Source organism: Thermobia domestica, chromosome 5, assembly GCF_964235325.1.
Source record: "Thermobia domestica chromosome 5, izTheDome1.hap1.1, whole genome shotgun sequence".
Taxonomy (NCBI): domain Eukaryota; kingdom Metazoa; phylum Arthropoda; class Insecta; order Zygentoma; family Lepismatidae; genus Thermobia; species Thermobia domestica.
Genome location: NC_137458.1, coordinates 43,651,851 through 43,670,029, shown reverse-complemented (window position 1 = coordinate 43,670,029; position 18,179 = coordinate 43,651,851).

Genomic DNA, 18,179 nt, shown 5'->3' with positions numbered 1-18,179 from the left:
ATTTTCTCATTAAGGGGACCAAAGGGTCTTTCATAACGCTTCAAATGTTCGAAGAATTATGAAAAGCTATTCTCACATAAGGCTATATGAAACATTATGTACGAATGGCCTTTCAGATTCACGTTTCGTTGTAACTCGGGCATTTATTTTCGTTACCTCATTGTAAATAATCGTATGCTATTATTGTTGATTTATATAATTCAGGCTCTAGTTGATCGTTCTTATTTTGCGTCGTAGCTGTGAGTACAGCTGAACTCGGGATCCTGGGAGATGCCACTAACACCCCAAGTTCAGTGCCACAAGAAAATTTCGTATGTTGTGACACAGAAGGCACTACTCTTGATAGATCAAGGTAATGAAATAGTTTAATAAGATCTTCACTTCATTTCTGTGGCTTGTTCTAATCCTGTTGGAAATAGTAGATAAAGACATACATAGTAAGCAATGGTGGAGCTAGTTCAACTAATCCAGTGTATTATTAAGCCTTGATAGTAGTTAAGTGAGGAATTTCAGATTTGGAGACGAAAGTTAAAAAACTAATGATTTCTGTGATAGCTGAGTCCAGCGCAAATATATCGTAAATCATTTCCTATTAAACCCACGTTAATAATAAATCCTTAACTTGAGTGGTATGACTTATTGAGCATTCTTAATAAGTCGGTCTATATCATTCTAGCTGTTGATTATCAAGTATGGAGATTCACATTTGTCGTTCCAGGCCTGAACGTGCAATTAACGGTTCAAAATAAAGATGACTTTATACCGCTTCTACACGAGCATCAGATTTCAATTCCCGGAGTCTTCGGAAGAGAATACTCATGCTGCATACACTTCTGGTGTGATGCTAGCTAACATACTCACGTCTGTTCCTTAAGGTAAAGCGTTTAGTTATAAAGACAAATGATCAATAATTGGTTCGTTTGTCCACCAATTTAACCTCGCCATAGCCGGTCCCAAGCCCGCGCTGCGAAAGAGGGAGGGATTTAAACGCAATAAATTATCTAAGTTGCATTCTGTAGTTGAAGATGTTATGCAACCAGCTGATTCATATTTTCATGAAACCGGGCGGCGAGTCCACTAACGATTGTGCTTGTAGTACAGGCGACTTTCCATTACAAAATGGTCACATACGAGATACCAGCTGACTATCACTTTTGCGTGTTAATCTAGTATATTACGCGCTTGATGTTAGTAGTCTTTTTCCAAAATATTAAGACACATTAATAACACCGTATAGACGAGCTATCGACAAACAAAATAAAACATTAGTATTTTTATACTACTATACCTGCTTTCTGTTAATGATTTTTACGAGTAAAAGATAATGATTGCGTGGTTTGAACCAGGGTGGAAAAAATCATTTTTGTTGATTTTTTTGATTTAAATCAAACCATTCTTCTCGAACATTACAAGTCGCGAACTGAAGAAAAAAGCATTAGGTATTAGTATTAAATGCTAATTACGCCACGTAAGTGAAAGTATTAGGGTTGAGTTTTTAATTAATCCCCAATTGTTAACCTATATCAATCGCAAACAATGTTTCTTAACCCTTTTAAATTGTGTGTACAAAATTTCAAGCTATCCTGAATAGTAACGGCGGGGAGCTAACAATGAGCAAATCACTCTAGCTATACTATTTTATATAAAAGTATTCTAATAAATAAGTATAGTGTTATTTAATTTGTGTGTTTTCGTTGTTTGTGTGAGTGATGTTTGTATGCGTTATGGTCTGGATGATCGTCTGATCGTCCGTGAAGTTTTCGGGAAAAAAAGTCCAAAGCTTTCGGCGCCTAATGTTCATCTCATTATTGAGGCCGACGGGCAATTTAAAAACAATTCGGAGGAGAGAACCACGAACACCAAACTCAATTTGGTTACAAATAAATGGCAGCCCAAACAGCGACCCGACACCCGGTTGTTTACAACATGTGAATTGATTCCCGATTTTTCAGGATTGATTAATTCATCTTTCTAAATGAACTCTTAGAAAAAAGAACTTTTCCAGAAAAAACTTTTCTTTATCTTCATTGACCGTAGTCTTGTCCACACTCAACTTGGCCGCTTCATTTTTGTCAGCAACACGGACAAACAATATAGCAATTCACCAAACGGTATAGCAAACGAGCTCAGCATGTTTCGTATAGAATTAAGAGTCCATAGTCCTTGTGTCGTATAGGATGTGATCTCCTACTGTGCTGTCTGGACTCCATTCAATACCTACTTTGCTGTGTTGCCAAACCTATACGGAAGTGTGCATTACAATTGCTCTAAATTTATCTGTCAGTCTAGAAAACAAGAGCCAATACTATTTTTCAACAATAGTAGCCATAAACAATTAAATTATGACCAATGCGATCTGTTACTTGTAAGTACAGTAATGTGCGATATTTGTTAGCTTCTGGTTGAAAACATGGAAAATATGTGCCATTCCCTAGATATTTCTATCGTAAAGGGGTGTGCAAAGTTAATCAGTTTCTGGTAGAAAGTATGGCAGATAAAGTTGATCGTAGTTTTAACAATGACGGGCTACAGCAATGAAAGAAACACATGTGGAATCGAGATGTACCATTTCCTAGATATTTCAATCGTAAATGGTGTGCCAAGTTTGATCAGTTTCTCACAGAAAGTATGGCACATAATGTTGATTATTGATTTAACAATAGTGTCTTCCAGCAATGAAACTAGCATCAATATGCAAAATCTACATGTACCATTCCCTAGATATTTCAATCGGTAACGGTGTGCCAAATTCTGTTAGTTTCTCGTAAAAAGTATGGCAGATAATGTCATTGTTTACTTAACAATGGTGGGCTTTAACAGTGAAACTTAGAAAAATAGGTGCAATTGATATGTACCATTCCCTAGATATTTCAATCGCAATTGGGTGTGTCAAGTTTCATCAGTTTCCGGTAGAAAGTACGTATAGCAGATAAAGTTGATTGTTTGTTTAAAATTTGTGGGCTTCAACAATGAAACTAACAAAAATAGGTGCAATTGATATGTACCATTTCTTAGATATTTCAATCGTAATGGGTATTCCAAGCTTGATCATTTTCTGGTGGAAAGTATGGCACATAATGTAGATTGTTTATTTAAGAATGGTGTCCTTCAACAATTAAACAAACAACAATATATGAAATCGGCATTCACAATTCCCTAGATATTTTAATCATAAAAAGTTGTGTAAGTTTAATCAGTTTCTGGTTGGAAGTGTGGGAGATATAGTTATCTTTTCAAAAAGTGGTAGTCTTTAACAATGAAAGTAGCAATAAGACGTGAAGTCGACACGCACAATTTCCTAGATATTTCAATTCTAAACAGATGTGCAATATTTGGTCAGTTTCCGGTAGAGAGTATGGAAGATAAAATTGATTGTTTATTGTAAAATAGTGACCTCTAACAACAATACATATGTGAAAGCGACATGCAGAATTCCGTAGATATTTCAATCGTAAATGGATTTGCGAAGTTTCGTCAGTTTCTGTTAGAAGGTACATAAGGGAATGTTGGTTGCTTATTTAAGAATGGTGGCCTTCAAAAAGGAAACAAACAACGATATATGAAATCTAAACTCACAATTCTCTAGACATTTCAATTGTTAATGAATATGTTAATTAATGTTAAGTTTTCTCATTTCTGGTTCAAAATGTGAAAGAAAGTCGGCTTGCACCATTCTCTAGACATTTGAGTCGTAAATGGTTGTGGCAAGTTTGGTCAGTTTCTGATAGAAAGTATGACACATAAAGTAGATTGTTTAACAGTGGTGGTGTACAGCAAATGAAACTGACAACGATATATGTAATGTTCATGCAATTTTCATTACATATTTGAATCGTAAGTGAGTGTGCCAAGTTTGGTTAGGTTCTGGTTCGAAGTGTAGAATATACAGTTGATTATCTATTTCAATAACGATAGCCTCCAACAACGAAAGTAGCAATAATACGCGAAATCGAAATGCACTATTCTTTAGATATTTGAATCGTAAATAATTGTTCCAAGTTTGGTCTATTTCTGGTAGATAGTGTGGCAAATAAAGTTGATTTTTATTTTAACAATGGTAGCCTCTATCCGATTTTGTTTAATTTATGAATTATTTTTGATTTTTTAAAATTTATTGGTAATATATGTTAACACTGGTGGCGCTGGAGGTATCTACTGTATTAAACACAAAACTATTTGAATGTTCAAAAAAAAAAAAAAAACCTAAGGCCGGGATATAGTTGAAGTTTACCAAACGGAGAGTCCTAGATGTTCCTTTTCAAACCAGAGCACACGATAAATAGAACAATAATTTGCATTATCCAGCATTAATTAACTACGAGTCTTTAACATAGCACAGGATCGTAGACAATTGATGAGCTCTTGTTGCTATGGTAACAATATTAACAATCCATTTAAAGGCCACAACAAAGTCGATGTTACAAGCAATGGAAATTACCAGAAATTTCAGGGCATGTATTACTAAAACATGTTCAACTTAATAATAATACGATCTTCAGTGTTAAGTCTTCATTTTTTACCCGTTTTCGTAGCAAAGAGAGTAACGAATACGATGCAGTGAAAGGAGCTCATTTTTATATAAAAGAGAGAGTGGGTAGAGTTCAATATCCAATTTATTACAAATCGAGGAGAGTCGGCCTAAATTATGTTGATGTTCCAATGAGTCCTATTGTTATAACAATCAGGATCCTGAATAATGCAAGATTCTTATTCTTATAACAATAGGACTCATTGCCTAGCAACATATTAAGGTAGCCTTTCGTGAAATTGTAGTAACTTCCATTTTCAACAGTGATGCCTTTGTCCCAATACCTTCTCATCTACGGTCTGCAGGAGATTGTCACTAAGCGGCTGTAAACATTAGAATTCTTCGTTCTCAACCGCTACATCTTCAAGAGAAAAACTTGCTCTCTTTTTGTCTGCTCTCTAACATATATTTTCTCATTAAGGGGACCAAAGGGTCTTTCATAACGCTTCAAATGTTCGAAGAATTATGAAAAGCTATTCTCACATAAGGCTATATGAAACATTATGTACGAATGGCCTTTCAGATTCACGTTTCGTTGTAACTCGGGCATTTATTTTCGTTACCTCATTGTAAATAATCGTATGCTATTATTGTTGATTTATATAATTCAGGCTCTAGTTGATCGTTCTTATTTTGCGTCGTAGTTGTGAGTACAGCTGAACTCGGGAGCCTGGGAGATGCCACTAACACCCCAAGTTCCGTGCCACAAGAAAATTTCGTATGTTGTGACACAGAAGGCACTACTCTTGATAGATCAAGGTAATGAAATAGTTTAATAAGATCTTCACTTCATTTATGTGGCTTGTTCTAATCCCGTTGGAAATAGTAGATAAAGACATACATAGTAAGCAATGGTGGAGCTAGTTCAACTAATCCAGTGTAATATTAAGCCTTGATAGTAGTTAAGTGAGGAATTTCAGATTTGGAGACGAAAGTTAAAAAACTAATGATTTCTGTGATAGCTGAGTCCAGCGCAAATATATCGTAAATCATTTCCTACTAAACCCACGTTAATAATAAATCCTTAACTTGAGTGGTATGACTTATTGAGCATTCTTAATAAGTCGGTCTATATCATTCTAGCTGTTGATTATCAAGTATGGAGATTCACATTTGTCGTTCCAGGCCTGAACGTGCAATTAACGGTTCAAAATAAAGATGACTTTATACCGCTTCTACACGAGCATCAGATTTCAATTCCCGGAGTCTTCGGAAGAGAATACTCATGCTGCATACACTTCTGGTGTGATGCTAGCTAACATACTCACGTCTGTTCCTTAAGGTAAAGCGTTTAGTTATAAAGACAAATGATCAATAATTGGTTCGTTTGTCCACCAATTTAACCTCGCCATAGCCGGTCCCAAGCCCGTGCTGAGAAAGAGGGAGGGATTTAAACGCAAAAATTATCTAAGTTGCATTCTGTAGTTGAAGATGTTATGCAACCAGCTGATTCATATTTTCATGAAACCGGGCGGCGAGTCCACTAACGATTGTGCTTGTAGTACAGGCGACTTTCCATTACAAAATGGTCACATACGAGATACCAGCTGACTATCACTTTTGCGTGTTAATCTAGTATATTACGCGCTTGATGTTAGTAGTCTTTTTCCAAAATATTAAGACACATTAATAACACCGTATAGACGAGCTATCGACAAACAAAATAAAACATTAGTAGGGTATGAATGAATGTTTTAGTACACTTTTCCTCCTCCACCCCCTAACTACCAAAAAAACTATGAAGCCACCACTGACTATTGTACTTTAACACAGAGGGATAACCGAAAGAGAGATTGAATATTTTTTTATGACATTTGAAATCATAAAACAACTTACATCTAAAATTACACTACATTACACTACTTATAATTACACTTTTTACTCTATCCCATAATGACCCCAAGCTAATGTATTTACTCCATCCTGTAATATGTATCTTTTATTATCTGATGAATCTAATGCTAGCTTATGAACGGTTATGCTATATATATCGTGCTTATAACTCCTAATGAGGTTTATGTCTATATATGTTTTTACATTTTTAAATAAACTTTCTTCATAATCATTAAACTGCAACTCTTTTGATATTACAGCTTTAGTTACTCCTTTAGCTTTTTTCTCTTTATTTTCTACTCTATAAGCATACATCTTTGATCTCAATCCAATAAACTCTGTCATTATCTTACCTTTATTCTCATCTTTCATTTTACCTATTACTTTTTTGTTTATTAGTGGTAGTCCATATATGTTATTTTCCCCGTATTCACTCGTATCAAACTGGTCAACTATTTCTTCTATATCTTTATAAAAGTCATCAGTTTCAATCTCATATATAAAACTATCAGTATCCATATAACATAAATCTATATTGTTCCCATATTTCGGCTTCATAGTGTTATAGTGAAAATCATACATTAATAGTTTTGATAGTTCTAATACACTCATACCAACATATATTGGCTTATTAAATGTTAAACGCTCTTTTTTCATATGTATAGCACATAAATTCTCTGTAAATATTGTTCTGTAATCAAAATTAGGTTTTGCAATTAATTTTTCTACTCTTTCAGGATCACATTCCAATTGTATGGGTTGCCTTTTTCGAATATTTTCCATTGTTTTTCCAAATACAAAGTTATTCATGAGCTTATAAAAATCTTCTTCAAACTTGTTTTTAGCTTGCGTTCTCATATTTGTATTTAAATCAATGTATTTCTTTAACCAGTCTGATTGTTTGAATTCTAATACTCTATGCACTTTCTTTAATTTCATTCCAAGCGACATATATAGTTTTAAGTTCCTATAGTGAATTACATATCTTTCCTTATTATAAAGTGTCGTTAATAATTTTGATTGTCTAGATTCTGGTGGACACATGGTTTCTGCAGCTAATGGTAAATCAGAATGTTTGTTGTGTAAATACTTCGGATATTCTAAATCTACTTCTGATATGTATCCAGTTTCTGAATCATCTGGAATGTTCATTATATCTATGCAAGGTTTAATCCATTTAAAGTCTTTATAAGGCATGTATTGACTCATTGCCCATCCATATAAGTTATTTGCGTCTAGATATGCTAGGTATGTTGAACATTCATCTTTATTATAATCTTGCATATATTTGTTGTTAGCTTTTACATATCTTTTACTACATTGTGAGATTCCTCCTCGTATACCCTTTTCTAGCATTAGTATTTTATCATAATCAGTTAACATTTCTAAGTTAATTTTAGTCATCTTTAACATTGCATCCCACGATAGGCCTGGTGCTGTATAATACCAAGCAGGATCTACTCCATATGCCTTTAAACACAGATCTCTAAAGTTTTCAAATATATCTGTTAATTGAAGGACATGTGTCTTGTTATAATGTTCAGTTAAGTACCTCCCTAACTTCAGATCGAATTCTTTACAAACTCGTACATGAAGCTTATGACGTTCAGGACTCATTTTTTCTCCTGTTAATCTGTTTGTAAATTTGTTTATGGATAGCGGAACAGATTCTTCTAATTTTTCAAATGAATCAACATAATCAAATGGATAATCACCTTTAGCATTAACTAGATCAAGTTTATTAATTGGGAAAAACTTTGTTTCTCGAAATTGTTCTGGTTTTAAATTACTAGTTAACTCTGCTAAACTCTTTGGCATATATCTAAATGAATCAACAAATCTTAAATTTATTCCATCTTTTTTTGGTCCTGCTTTTACATATTTTTCATATGTTATGTACCTTTCCTCATTATTAGCGATCAGTTTAATTTTCTGTGTCTCATAAGCTAACTCCTTAATAAACAAATGCGTATCATAGCCAGTTAAGTTGTGAAGAAATACAGGAACAAAGTTAGGATTTTTATAGTTTAAATTGCAATAACTGTGAGCTGCACCTCTAAACTTTCCAGTTAAATGATCATGATCTCTTACTTTTGCCTTATTTTTATTTATCTTATACAAACACTTTTTAAAGTCATGCTTCCATCCTTTTATTTTTTCACTCATATCATCTTCCTTGTAGAACTGTATTTTCCCCTTTAATATATTTATTTTTTTCTCAACAGCTGGTGGTAAGTCATTCAAGTTTTTCTCACATATATGACAAGTATCCGAACTGTTGTAAGCTTCTATTTCCTCCTCATTAAGCGGGCTCATATCAACTACCCTGTTATATATTTCCATAATTTCTATTGCTTCTTTTTGCAACATTTCAATAAATACTTTTGCAGCATCTGGACCTATATAACTAACAGGGGCTTTATAGTTCCCATTTGAATATTTGACATAGTAACAAAAACTCATTGGTTCATGTTTTTGATATTTTACTGTTTTACTACAATTATGCTCTATTTTTAACTTACATAAGATACATTCAAAGTCGGCAAATATGACAAATGGAACTCTTAATGAACGATTATAGTTTTGAAACTCTATTTGATTGTCGTATGGTTTTGGAAGTTCTATCCTAACAGCCTCATGTTCTTTACAATATAGCTCATGGTTCTGTAATTGCTTCTCATTTCGAAAGTGTCTTGTTAAACATCTATCACAAAAGTATAACTTCTCAGTATGTTTTATCACTTGACTTCTTATTAATCGTGATAAGTCTTTTATCCAACAAAAATGACTGTTTTTTTCATCTTTTACATATAATAAATTGATATGAGTTTCCTGCTTATTTTTTGTGATTTGAAGTGGATATACATTATAGTTCTTATCATAGCTGTAAACATTGATGCAGATATTACTTCTTCTTTCAAATTTTGGAATATCTTTTAATTGTACAGGAAATTCAATGTTATCCCAATACTTCTTTTGCAACTCATTAACAAGCTGTTTATAATGTGAAGGTCTCTCAGGATGTATTTCAACAGGTTTTATGTAACTTGCAATAGAATACAAGAAACACTTATTGTCTTTATTTTTAACATTAATCACTGCTTTCTTATCTTTAATTGGTTTAGGAAGTTCAATATAGGAAGAAGCTCTTAATGGTACATACTTGTTTAATCTGATTTGTAAGTATTTAATTTGGTGTAATGTCCGTCCTGATCCTCTACCTTCAAACTCTTCCATTTCTCTACGAAGTTTTTGTTTTGCATAAGATATATATTCATTTAAGTCAGTTGATTCTAATATTCTCTCGTTTGATGTTTTAAAATTGCGCTCTTGTATTTGTTTATCTTTAATATAGTCACAAATGAAAACAAGGTTAACTTTAACAGGGTTGAATTTAAATTCTTCTTTGATTTTGTTAATAGCAACTCTTCCACTTGTATCTAAAAATTTTATTGGGTCTTTATATCCTCCTGTGTTTTCAACTTTAATGGTTTGTAAACGCTTCTTTAATGCTGTTTCTTCTAATTCTACTTTTATAAGTATACGTGTTGGTTTCGGTTCTTCAATTACTTCTTGTTTAAATGGGAATATATCTCTAATCTGTCTTTTGCTTTGTTCATCATCATATTGTTTAAGAAGGTTTATTAGTTCTGCTTTTCTTAATCGGGAATATCTTCTGATTCCCTTTTCTTTACATTGTCGTCTTAACTCTATTACAGTAAATTTACTATAATTACTCATCTTATTTACTATATAGAAAATCTTTATCAGTATCGTTTTTTATCTTCGCCGGATTATTTCTGTTCATTTTTGTACTATTTTTAGTTCCATATATCCTAATACAACGCTTAACATTGTACACTCCTGCCATTGTCTACATATTACGCGTTGTATTAGAACACGACTTTGATGAGAATAACCCATCAAAGTCACATATACACATATTAAAATTAAATCATTTTTGTAAACTTACTCATCATCATCATAATCATCACTACCATATTTATATTCATCATCACTACTCAAATCAGATGTTTTTTGTTGCATTATTAATAATTCTTTTTCCTTTAACAGTATTTGCTTCTCTAATGGTGCTGCTAAGAGTTTGAGATCATGATGAATTAGTTTAAGTCTATCATGTAATAAATCAAATTTTTTCTCCATATTTATTATATAGAAAACCAACAAAAATGAGATAAATTTAAAAAATCTAAGAATAAAAACGAGCAGGTGAATATGACTAGTGCTAAGAAAATATTATCTTACAAACCTATATTTGATTGTGTATGTAAACATTTAGATATTGGTGGTTATAATGATGAAGACAAAATAAATTTTAGCGTGTCCATAGGTATGTTAGATCATTTGTTCAAGAAAGCCACTAAAGAAAAGAACTCATTTCTCATACAAAACATTCTCTATGCAAACGTTATGAATTTGTCTGATGAAATATTAGATTCACTGACTGATGAACAATGGTTATCTATAGGTTATGATGATTATGAGGAGGAATATAATTATAATCACATTACAGAAGATTTCATACGCAAATATCAGGAGAAAGTTAATTTGAGCGAAATATGTTCATGGAAAAAGTTATCAGAAGAGTTTATAAGAGAATTAGCTGATAAAGTTGATTGGGAGATTATTTTAGGAAGCCAAGACTTATCAGAAGACTTTATAAGAGAATTTGCAGAAAGAGTTGATTGGAAAGAAGTATCATATAATCAAAACCTATCTGAAGAATTTATTAATGTGTTTATAGACAAAGTTGATTTTGATGCTATATCTTATGGAAACAAACTCTCCGAAGCCTTTATACGAGAACATGCAGATGAAGTTTCTTGGGGGCGCTTATCTGGAACTCAACAATTATCAGAAAACCTTATAAGAGATTACGCTGACAAAGTAGATTGGGAAATAATTTCAATATTTCAAAATTTAACAGAAGGATTTATTGCAGAGTTCAAAGACAGAGTTCATTGGCATAACATTTCAATTTATTAAAACCTCTCTGTAGAGTTTATATATTTATTTAGACATTACGTAGATTGGAGAGTTATAATAAGAAAATACCATAATAATACTGATTTAGGTAGTATATTGAATTTAGCATTCGATGTTACAACAGATGGTTTGTTTAATGTTTAACTAATTAACTTTTATGATTATTATATCATAAAAGTTGTAACTTTAATTATCAGATATTAATCTTAATTATCAGATAATAACCGATCATATAAACAATCAATTTCGTTAATCAATTCTTCTTCTGATAGTGGCGTCCAAAACTCATTACCCTTACCTTTACGAATATCTAGTTCTTGCTGCATTAGATTGAATAGCTTAATACTGTTAGGATCTCTAAACTTTTCATATATTATTACATGATTTGGATATTTTTCTTCTGCTTCATTAAGAGGCTTATATAGACTTCTTCTTTGACATCTGATAGCATAATAAGGGAAAGGATCTTTAGGTTTATTCTTCTTGTATATGATTAGACAATTATCATTTGAAACATCATCAGTATATGGTGCTGCGATTGTTTTAAGACGATTTATTTCCTTTTCTTGTTTCTCATTGTTTATACGTAACTGGTTCATTTGTTGTTCTATCTCTTGCACTCTTCCTTCTAGTTGTTCCTGTCCATCCTTGTATTGTTTAAAGTCTTTTGTGTAATAGTCGATAATGATTTGATTGCATTTAAGGTAAAACTCAGGAGAAACCCATCGAGATATATCCAAAATCAACTCTTTACATACATATGTTCCTCTTATTTCGTTCCATGTTTCACCTTTACCTCCTGCTACTATTTTAATAATTTCCACAGTCGGAATACCGACCCTGGAAATATATGTTATGAGTTCTTTCGATTCTTTATTTTCTAACCAATGTTTAAATTCTTTTCCACCACTTTGACATAACTTAGTAACATTGAAATATCCTGTACTCTTATCTATAATCAACTTGAAATCACCAAAAATACCATACCAATAATTGTTTTTAATCTGTTCATAGCAAATATCATTTAAACTATACGAATTATCCATAGTGCTCATATTTATTATATTAAAATGTTGATTTAATCATTTTCGGAGTTTTTACCCACACAAATGAGCGGTTGGTAGAATCGTCCCCATCGCCTTTTTTATTGTAATAGTCTAATAGCTCTTTTGATTTTTGTAACTTTAACCATTCTTTGAATATTTTACCACCACTCTGACACAACTTAGTAGCATTGAAATATCCTGTACTCTTATCTATAATCAATTTAAAATAACCAAAAACACCATACCAATAATTACCCTTAATCTGTTCATAACAAATATCATTTAAGCTATACGAATTATCCATAGTACTCATATTTATTATATAAAAGTGTTGATTCTTATCGGAGCATATCTGCTCCAGTTAAACATCCATGGTGAAGAGTAACGTTTCATTACTGTGTAAGATGAATTTTCAAAGTAGCCCGAATTCGGTCCACTTAGTTTGTTATTATAAAATACTAGCCTTTTATGGAATAATAATCATAAAAACAACATTTATATTTACACTACAACATTACTTTTATCTATCCAACTATTATGTGAATCATCAAAACCTAGCCATTTAACATATACTTTATCACCTTTCTTTCTTAACACCTTTTCCACCAAGTATTCATCTTTATGTTTCGTCTTTATAGTTCTGGTTCATAAAATCTACCTTGTACATCCTCTTCTTCTAAATCTTTAATTCTATATGTAGGCGGATTAGATGGAATAACTTCACTAATAACAAATACTTCTGTTGACCAATTAGGTGTGTATCCTTTCTCAAATAACCCTTTCGATTTACTTATACGAACATAATCACCTAATTTGTATTTGAGTTTAACACGCTTATATTCTTTCTTATACACTTTCTCCAATATTGTTCGCTCAATCTTCTTATTAACTTCTATAGGCTTTAAACCAATTGTTCTATGTACTCTATTATTATACTCACTAACCAATGTTGGTAATATCTCTATCCATTTATAATTCTCTTCTGTTGTGAACCTTTTCCACATGTTTTGTTTAAATGTTCTATTAAATCTCTCAACAACAGAAGCTTTCTTACCACTATAGGTCGAGTAATGATTAATCTTATTTTCCTCCATTAACTTCTTAAATTCTTTATTGTAAAACACTTTACCTTGATCAGTTTGTAAGTTACTAGGTTTTCTTGTTCTTAATATGGATTCGAATGCTTCTGTAACATTCTTCCCACTCTTATCTTTAACAGGAACAGCAAACGCATATTTCGAGAACACATCTATAATCGTTAGCAAATACTTATACCCTTTATTGATTTTGGAAATACCTTTTAACACACCACTATCCATTTCAACAAGATCAGCTTGCCAAAGATCATCGATACCTTTTATAACTACACTTAATCTGTCAAAGTTTTTTCTAGATGGTTTGTGAATTTCTTCTATAATGTCTTCTCTTATACCTTTACCTTCTTCTAGTCAATCTTTATTTTTAACGAATTGAGGTTTAGTATCACCACATACAGAGCAAATACCTTTCTTTAAATATCTTCCATTCTTTGTTTGTTCAATTCTAATGGTATCTTTCTCCGTATCTGTCAATTTCTTACACTTAACACAATACATCATCATTATTTATTGTATAGAAAATCAACAAAAAAATTAAAATTTATCACTACCTAATACTATACTTTTAACATTATCATTATCATCACTTGATTCGTTTTCGCCTTCATCTTCTATTTCTATATACATAATAATCAATAATAACTTACCTTCTTTTAAATAAGAATCTTTGGTTGGCCTAATTCTTAATTGATCATTTATATTAAAGTGTAATGGAAAACTTTCAACTAAAACGTCATGTAAAAATAAGTCTATAAGATGTTTATTAAGACTTGATTCTATTTCAATTAACCTACCTCTATAAAGAAATTTGTAGGCAGCAGCTAAATTATATACAAAAAAGGCTGGTTTCTCAAGATCATCATCTGCCAATCGACATGGAACTTCAAAAATTTCTTTTCTTGTAAGTAAATTAAACTCTTCTTTCACTGATTCAAGCTGTTCTAATGTTACAACATCTTGTTTATCGATAGCATTAGATACATTAACCAATCTTTTATTCTTAAAATCAACCCAGGATGTAAAAACGTTTCTAGATTTGTCCATTATACTTTTAACATTACCAAAAATATCCATATTTATTATATAGCAAACGTCCTTAGGAAAGCTCTCTTTCTATGTACATTACAACAAACAATAATTGACCTTCTTCCATAGCTGAATTTTTATTTGGTTTAATCGTAATTATATCATTCTTGTTAAAGCTAAAAGGTATATTTTCAATCAAAGTATTATCTAAATAAATGTCTAAAAAGTATTTATCCAAACTTAATTCCATGTGCATTATTTTCCCATTATAGAGAAATGTGTAACCATTAGAAAGATTGAATATTTTAAAGATTGGCTCCTTAACATTCTTAGTTCTCAATCGATATAATAAAGGTATAGTTTCTTTCTGCATAATCAATTTAGTAGTATCCATCCTAACCTTTTGAAAATCTTCTTTCTTGACGTATGTGTCTTGTAACGTTTCTAATGCATCTTCAAATCGTTTTCTATCGTTCTCTAATTGGGTTTATATTGATCTAAGTTGACTTACGGTAACAACATCATTTAAATTTTCCAACAATTTTAATTTTTCTTCACTAATATCAACATTATCTTTTCTATCTTTAACATTACCAAATATATCCATACTCATTTATTATACAGAAAATGTCCATCCTAATTTTTCAAAACATTTCTTTAACATCTCTATTTGTTTAGATGAGTGTTTAAAATTAATATCAACATGAACATCGTGCTTTTTCAACAGATGGTACAATACACATTTTAAGTTAATAAACAATACTCTTTTCGGATACAGTTCTTTAAAGGTTTCGTATAAGTTTTCGAAGTCGTTTATAAGTGTTTCTTCCATATGTCGTAAGTTAAATGGTTTTTGATCGGTAAGGTGATAGTGTATTAAATAAACATCATCATAATATTTTGTGTATATGTTTTTCTTTAGTACTTCTAAAACATCTTTTGTTGATATTAAATGTTTTGATATATCTTTAAATTCATCATTTAACACCTTGAACACATCTTCAGGAATAATTCTATCCTGTAAAGCTTGCAAACGAGATAACTGTAACTTAAATCTTTTTATAGTATCATACCCTGGTTTTCTTACGCAAGCAGCTTTCATTAGTACTGTAAACAAAACCATTCGCTACAGAACAATCATCACAAATGTATGTACTCCTACCTTTTGTTAATGACTTACTACCACAATTACTGCATTTTAATGGTTTATGGCCATAATTTGACAACATGTCCTTTAAGGTAATTATTTGATGTAACTTTACCAACTCTTCTTCCGTGTACAAAAATTTAGGTATTAACATTTTCCATAACTGAACAACTGTATATGCATTGTTTCTATCTTTTAAGTCTATCTTACTAACATCCCGAAAATACCAATTAAAATTAAATCTAACTAGTGCATCTAGTTCATCCTCATGCTTCTCAAAATAATCTAAAAATCTATTGTGTATAACTTCCATATTTATCTTAAAACAAAACTTTTATGAATATAAACCATAAAAGTACTTAAACTTAATAATATTTAATCATTTTTAATCATATACATAACATCACTAAAAGAATACCCTTGATTTAGAAGATTTAAAACCTTAACACAAAGATGACCACATATAACTGAATTAAAGTCTTGTATTCGTTCGTCATTGTAAAATAAGTTTTTGGTACCAAGATATTGTACTAGTTGTTTAGGAGGAACACCACCATAATCGAACACGTACTTTATATTGTTATCTTTCCAATAGCATATCCAATGAGTACCAATGTTTAGATGATTTATCAAGGTTAACTATACCACACTCATGTACATAGGGTTTTTGTGGAAGTTCATCACTCATAATAACACCCCTAAATCGTTTTATCTTTAATTCTTTAACCAACCTCTCTATATCGAAGTTGGTCAATGGTTTTAGTTTTTTGACTTCTTTGGTTTACCTGTCCTTTGTTTTTCTTCCATAGCCATATTGTGTCTTTTTTGTTCTTCAAGTTCTTGTTTATTCTTCTTAGCATCAAGTACAGTTTTAATAATCGCTGCTGCACCACCTGCTAATGAACCGACTGCACCTAAAGCTGCTAAAATGGTTGGAATTGTAAAGATAAAACCACCCATATGCTCTTTCTTAATCTTTTTCATTCGTGCAGTAGTTAAAGTTAAATCCATTCCTTTACCTTCTTTAATTTTCTTAGATTTATCACTAAGTTGTTTCTTTGTTAATACATGATCAATATTTAAATCCTTTAGTTCGTTATAAGGAACACTAAATATACAACCTTTAATAGAACACATCTTCCTATTTATTTAAGAGAAAATCTTAGTTTGTAAAAGTACAGTTGTTGTAGTTCCACCAAAATCAATCAAGGAATCATTCTCATCTGTTATCCTTATCTCAAAATTGTCAACCTTGTCTTTGGATATAGGGAAAAATAGTGGATAAGTAGGCTCATAAATAATACTATGTTTAAACTCAGCATCTGTTTTAAATGATGCTATAATTCCTGTTTCTCTATGTGTATACTCCGTATCTTTAACAAACATACCATCTGCTATATTACAGTGAACATTTATATTATCAAACGGATTAAAATTTGGCAACTTACTTCCAATATGTGTTTTGTTTTTTTCTAAAACTTCAAGAACATTAAACCCGAGCACAGTACCTATACCCCCAATTGTAACATCATTACTATCAGTTTCAATTTTAACTCTATTTCTTAAATGATCTTCTGATAATGTTATGTTGATGGATTGATATTTTAAATACTCATTAAGTGATTTTAAATTATATTGCCCTTCTGGTATAAAAACTTGTCTATCACCATATGAGAAACTGTTTTTTTCTGTTGTTATGTTTGGAGTTAGATATGTACTGTAAAACCCAACTAGTCCTATACTTAAATAGTTGCTACTGTTGTCTAATTCGTAATGGAGTTTCTTCTTTAAAACAGAAGTATCACTCTTTAACTTAAATACCTTAACCATTTATTATATAATAAATGAATGAGTTTGATTTACCTAAAGATATTTCAAAAGAGAAAGTAATCAAGTTAATAGAAGATGTCATTCAAAAGTTAGAATACAGTTTAAAGAAGAAAAAGAGAAAACTACGAATTGTTAGATATGCATACTATACTTTGATCACGTTGTCGGTTATACTTTCTACAACAACTGGATTTATTAATATTTCTATAACTGTAACAATTTACTCAATATTAACAACATCTCTTGCAACTGGAAGTGCTATAATAACAGGTTTGTCTTCTAAGTTAAACATAAGCAAAAGAAAAGACGAATATAAAACCATTGTCACTTGTATTAACTCATTTAAAGAACAGTTAGAGATGATAATAACATTAAATGGTGAAATGGATAGCGAATATATAAAAGATACGTTGCTTAAGATCAGAAAACAACTTAAATATATAAGATCTTAAATATATAAGATTTTCTCTATATTAAATGAATAAGAAAACTATTAATTGGGATGTAAAAAAGATGATAAAAGAGACAACAGTTAAGAAAAGAAATGGAGAGCTTATACCTGATGATATTCGATGTCTTATAGTGGGTCCATCTGGATGTGGTAAAACTTTTTTGTTATTTAATTTTTTATTACAGCCAGGTTGGTTAAACAATAATTACTTCTA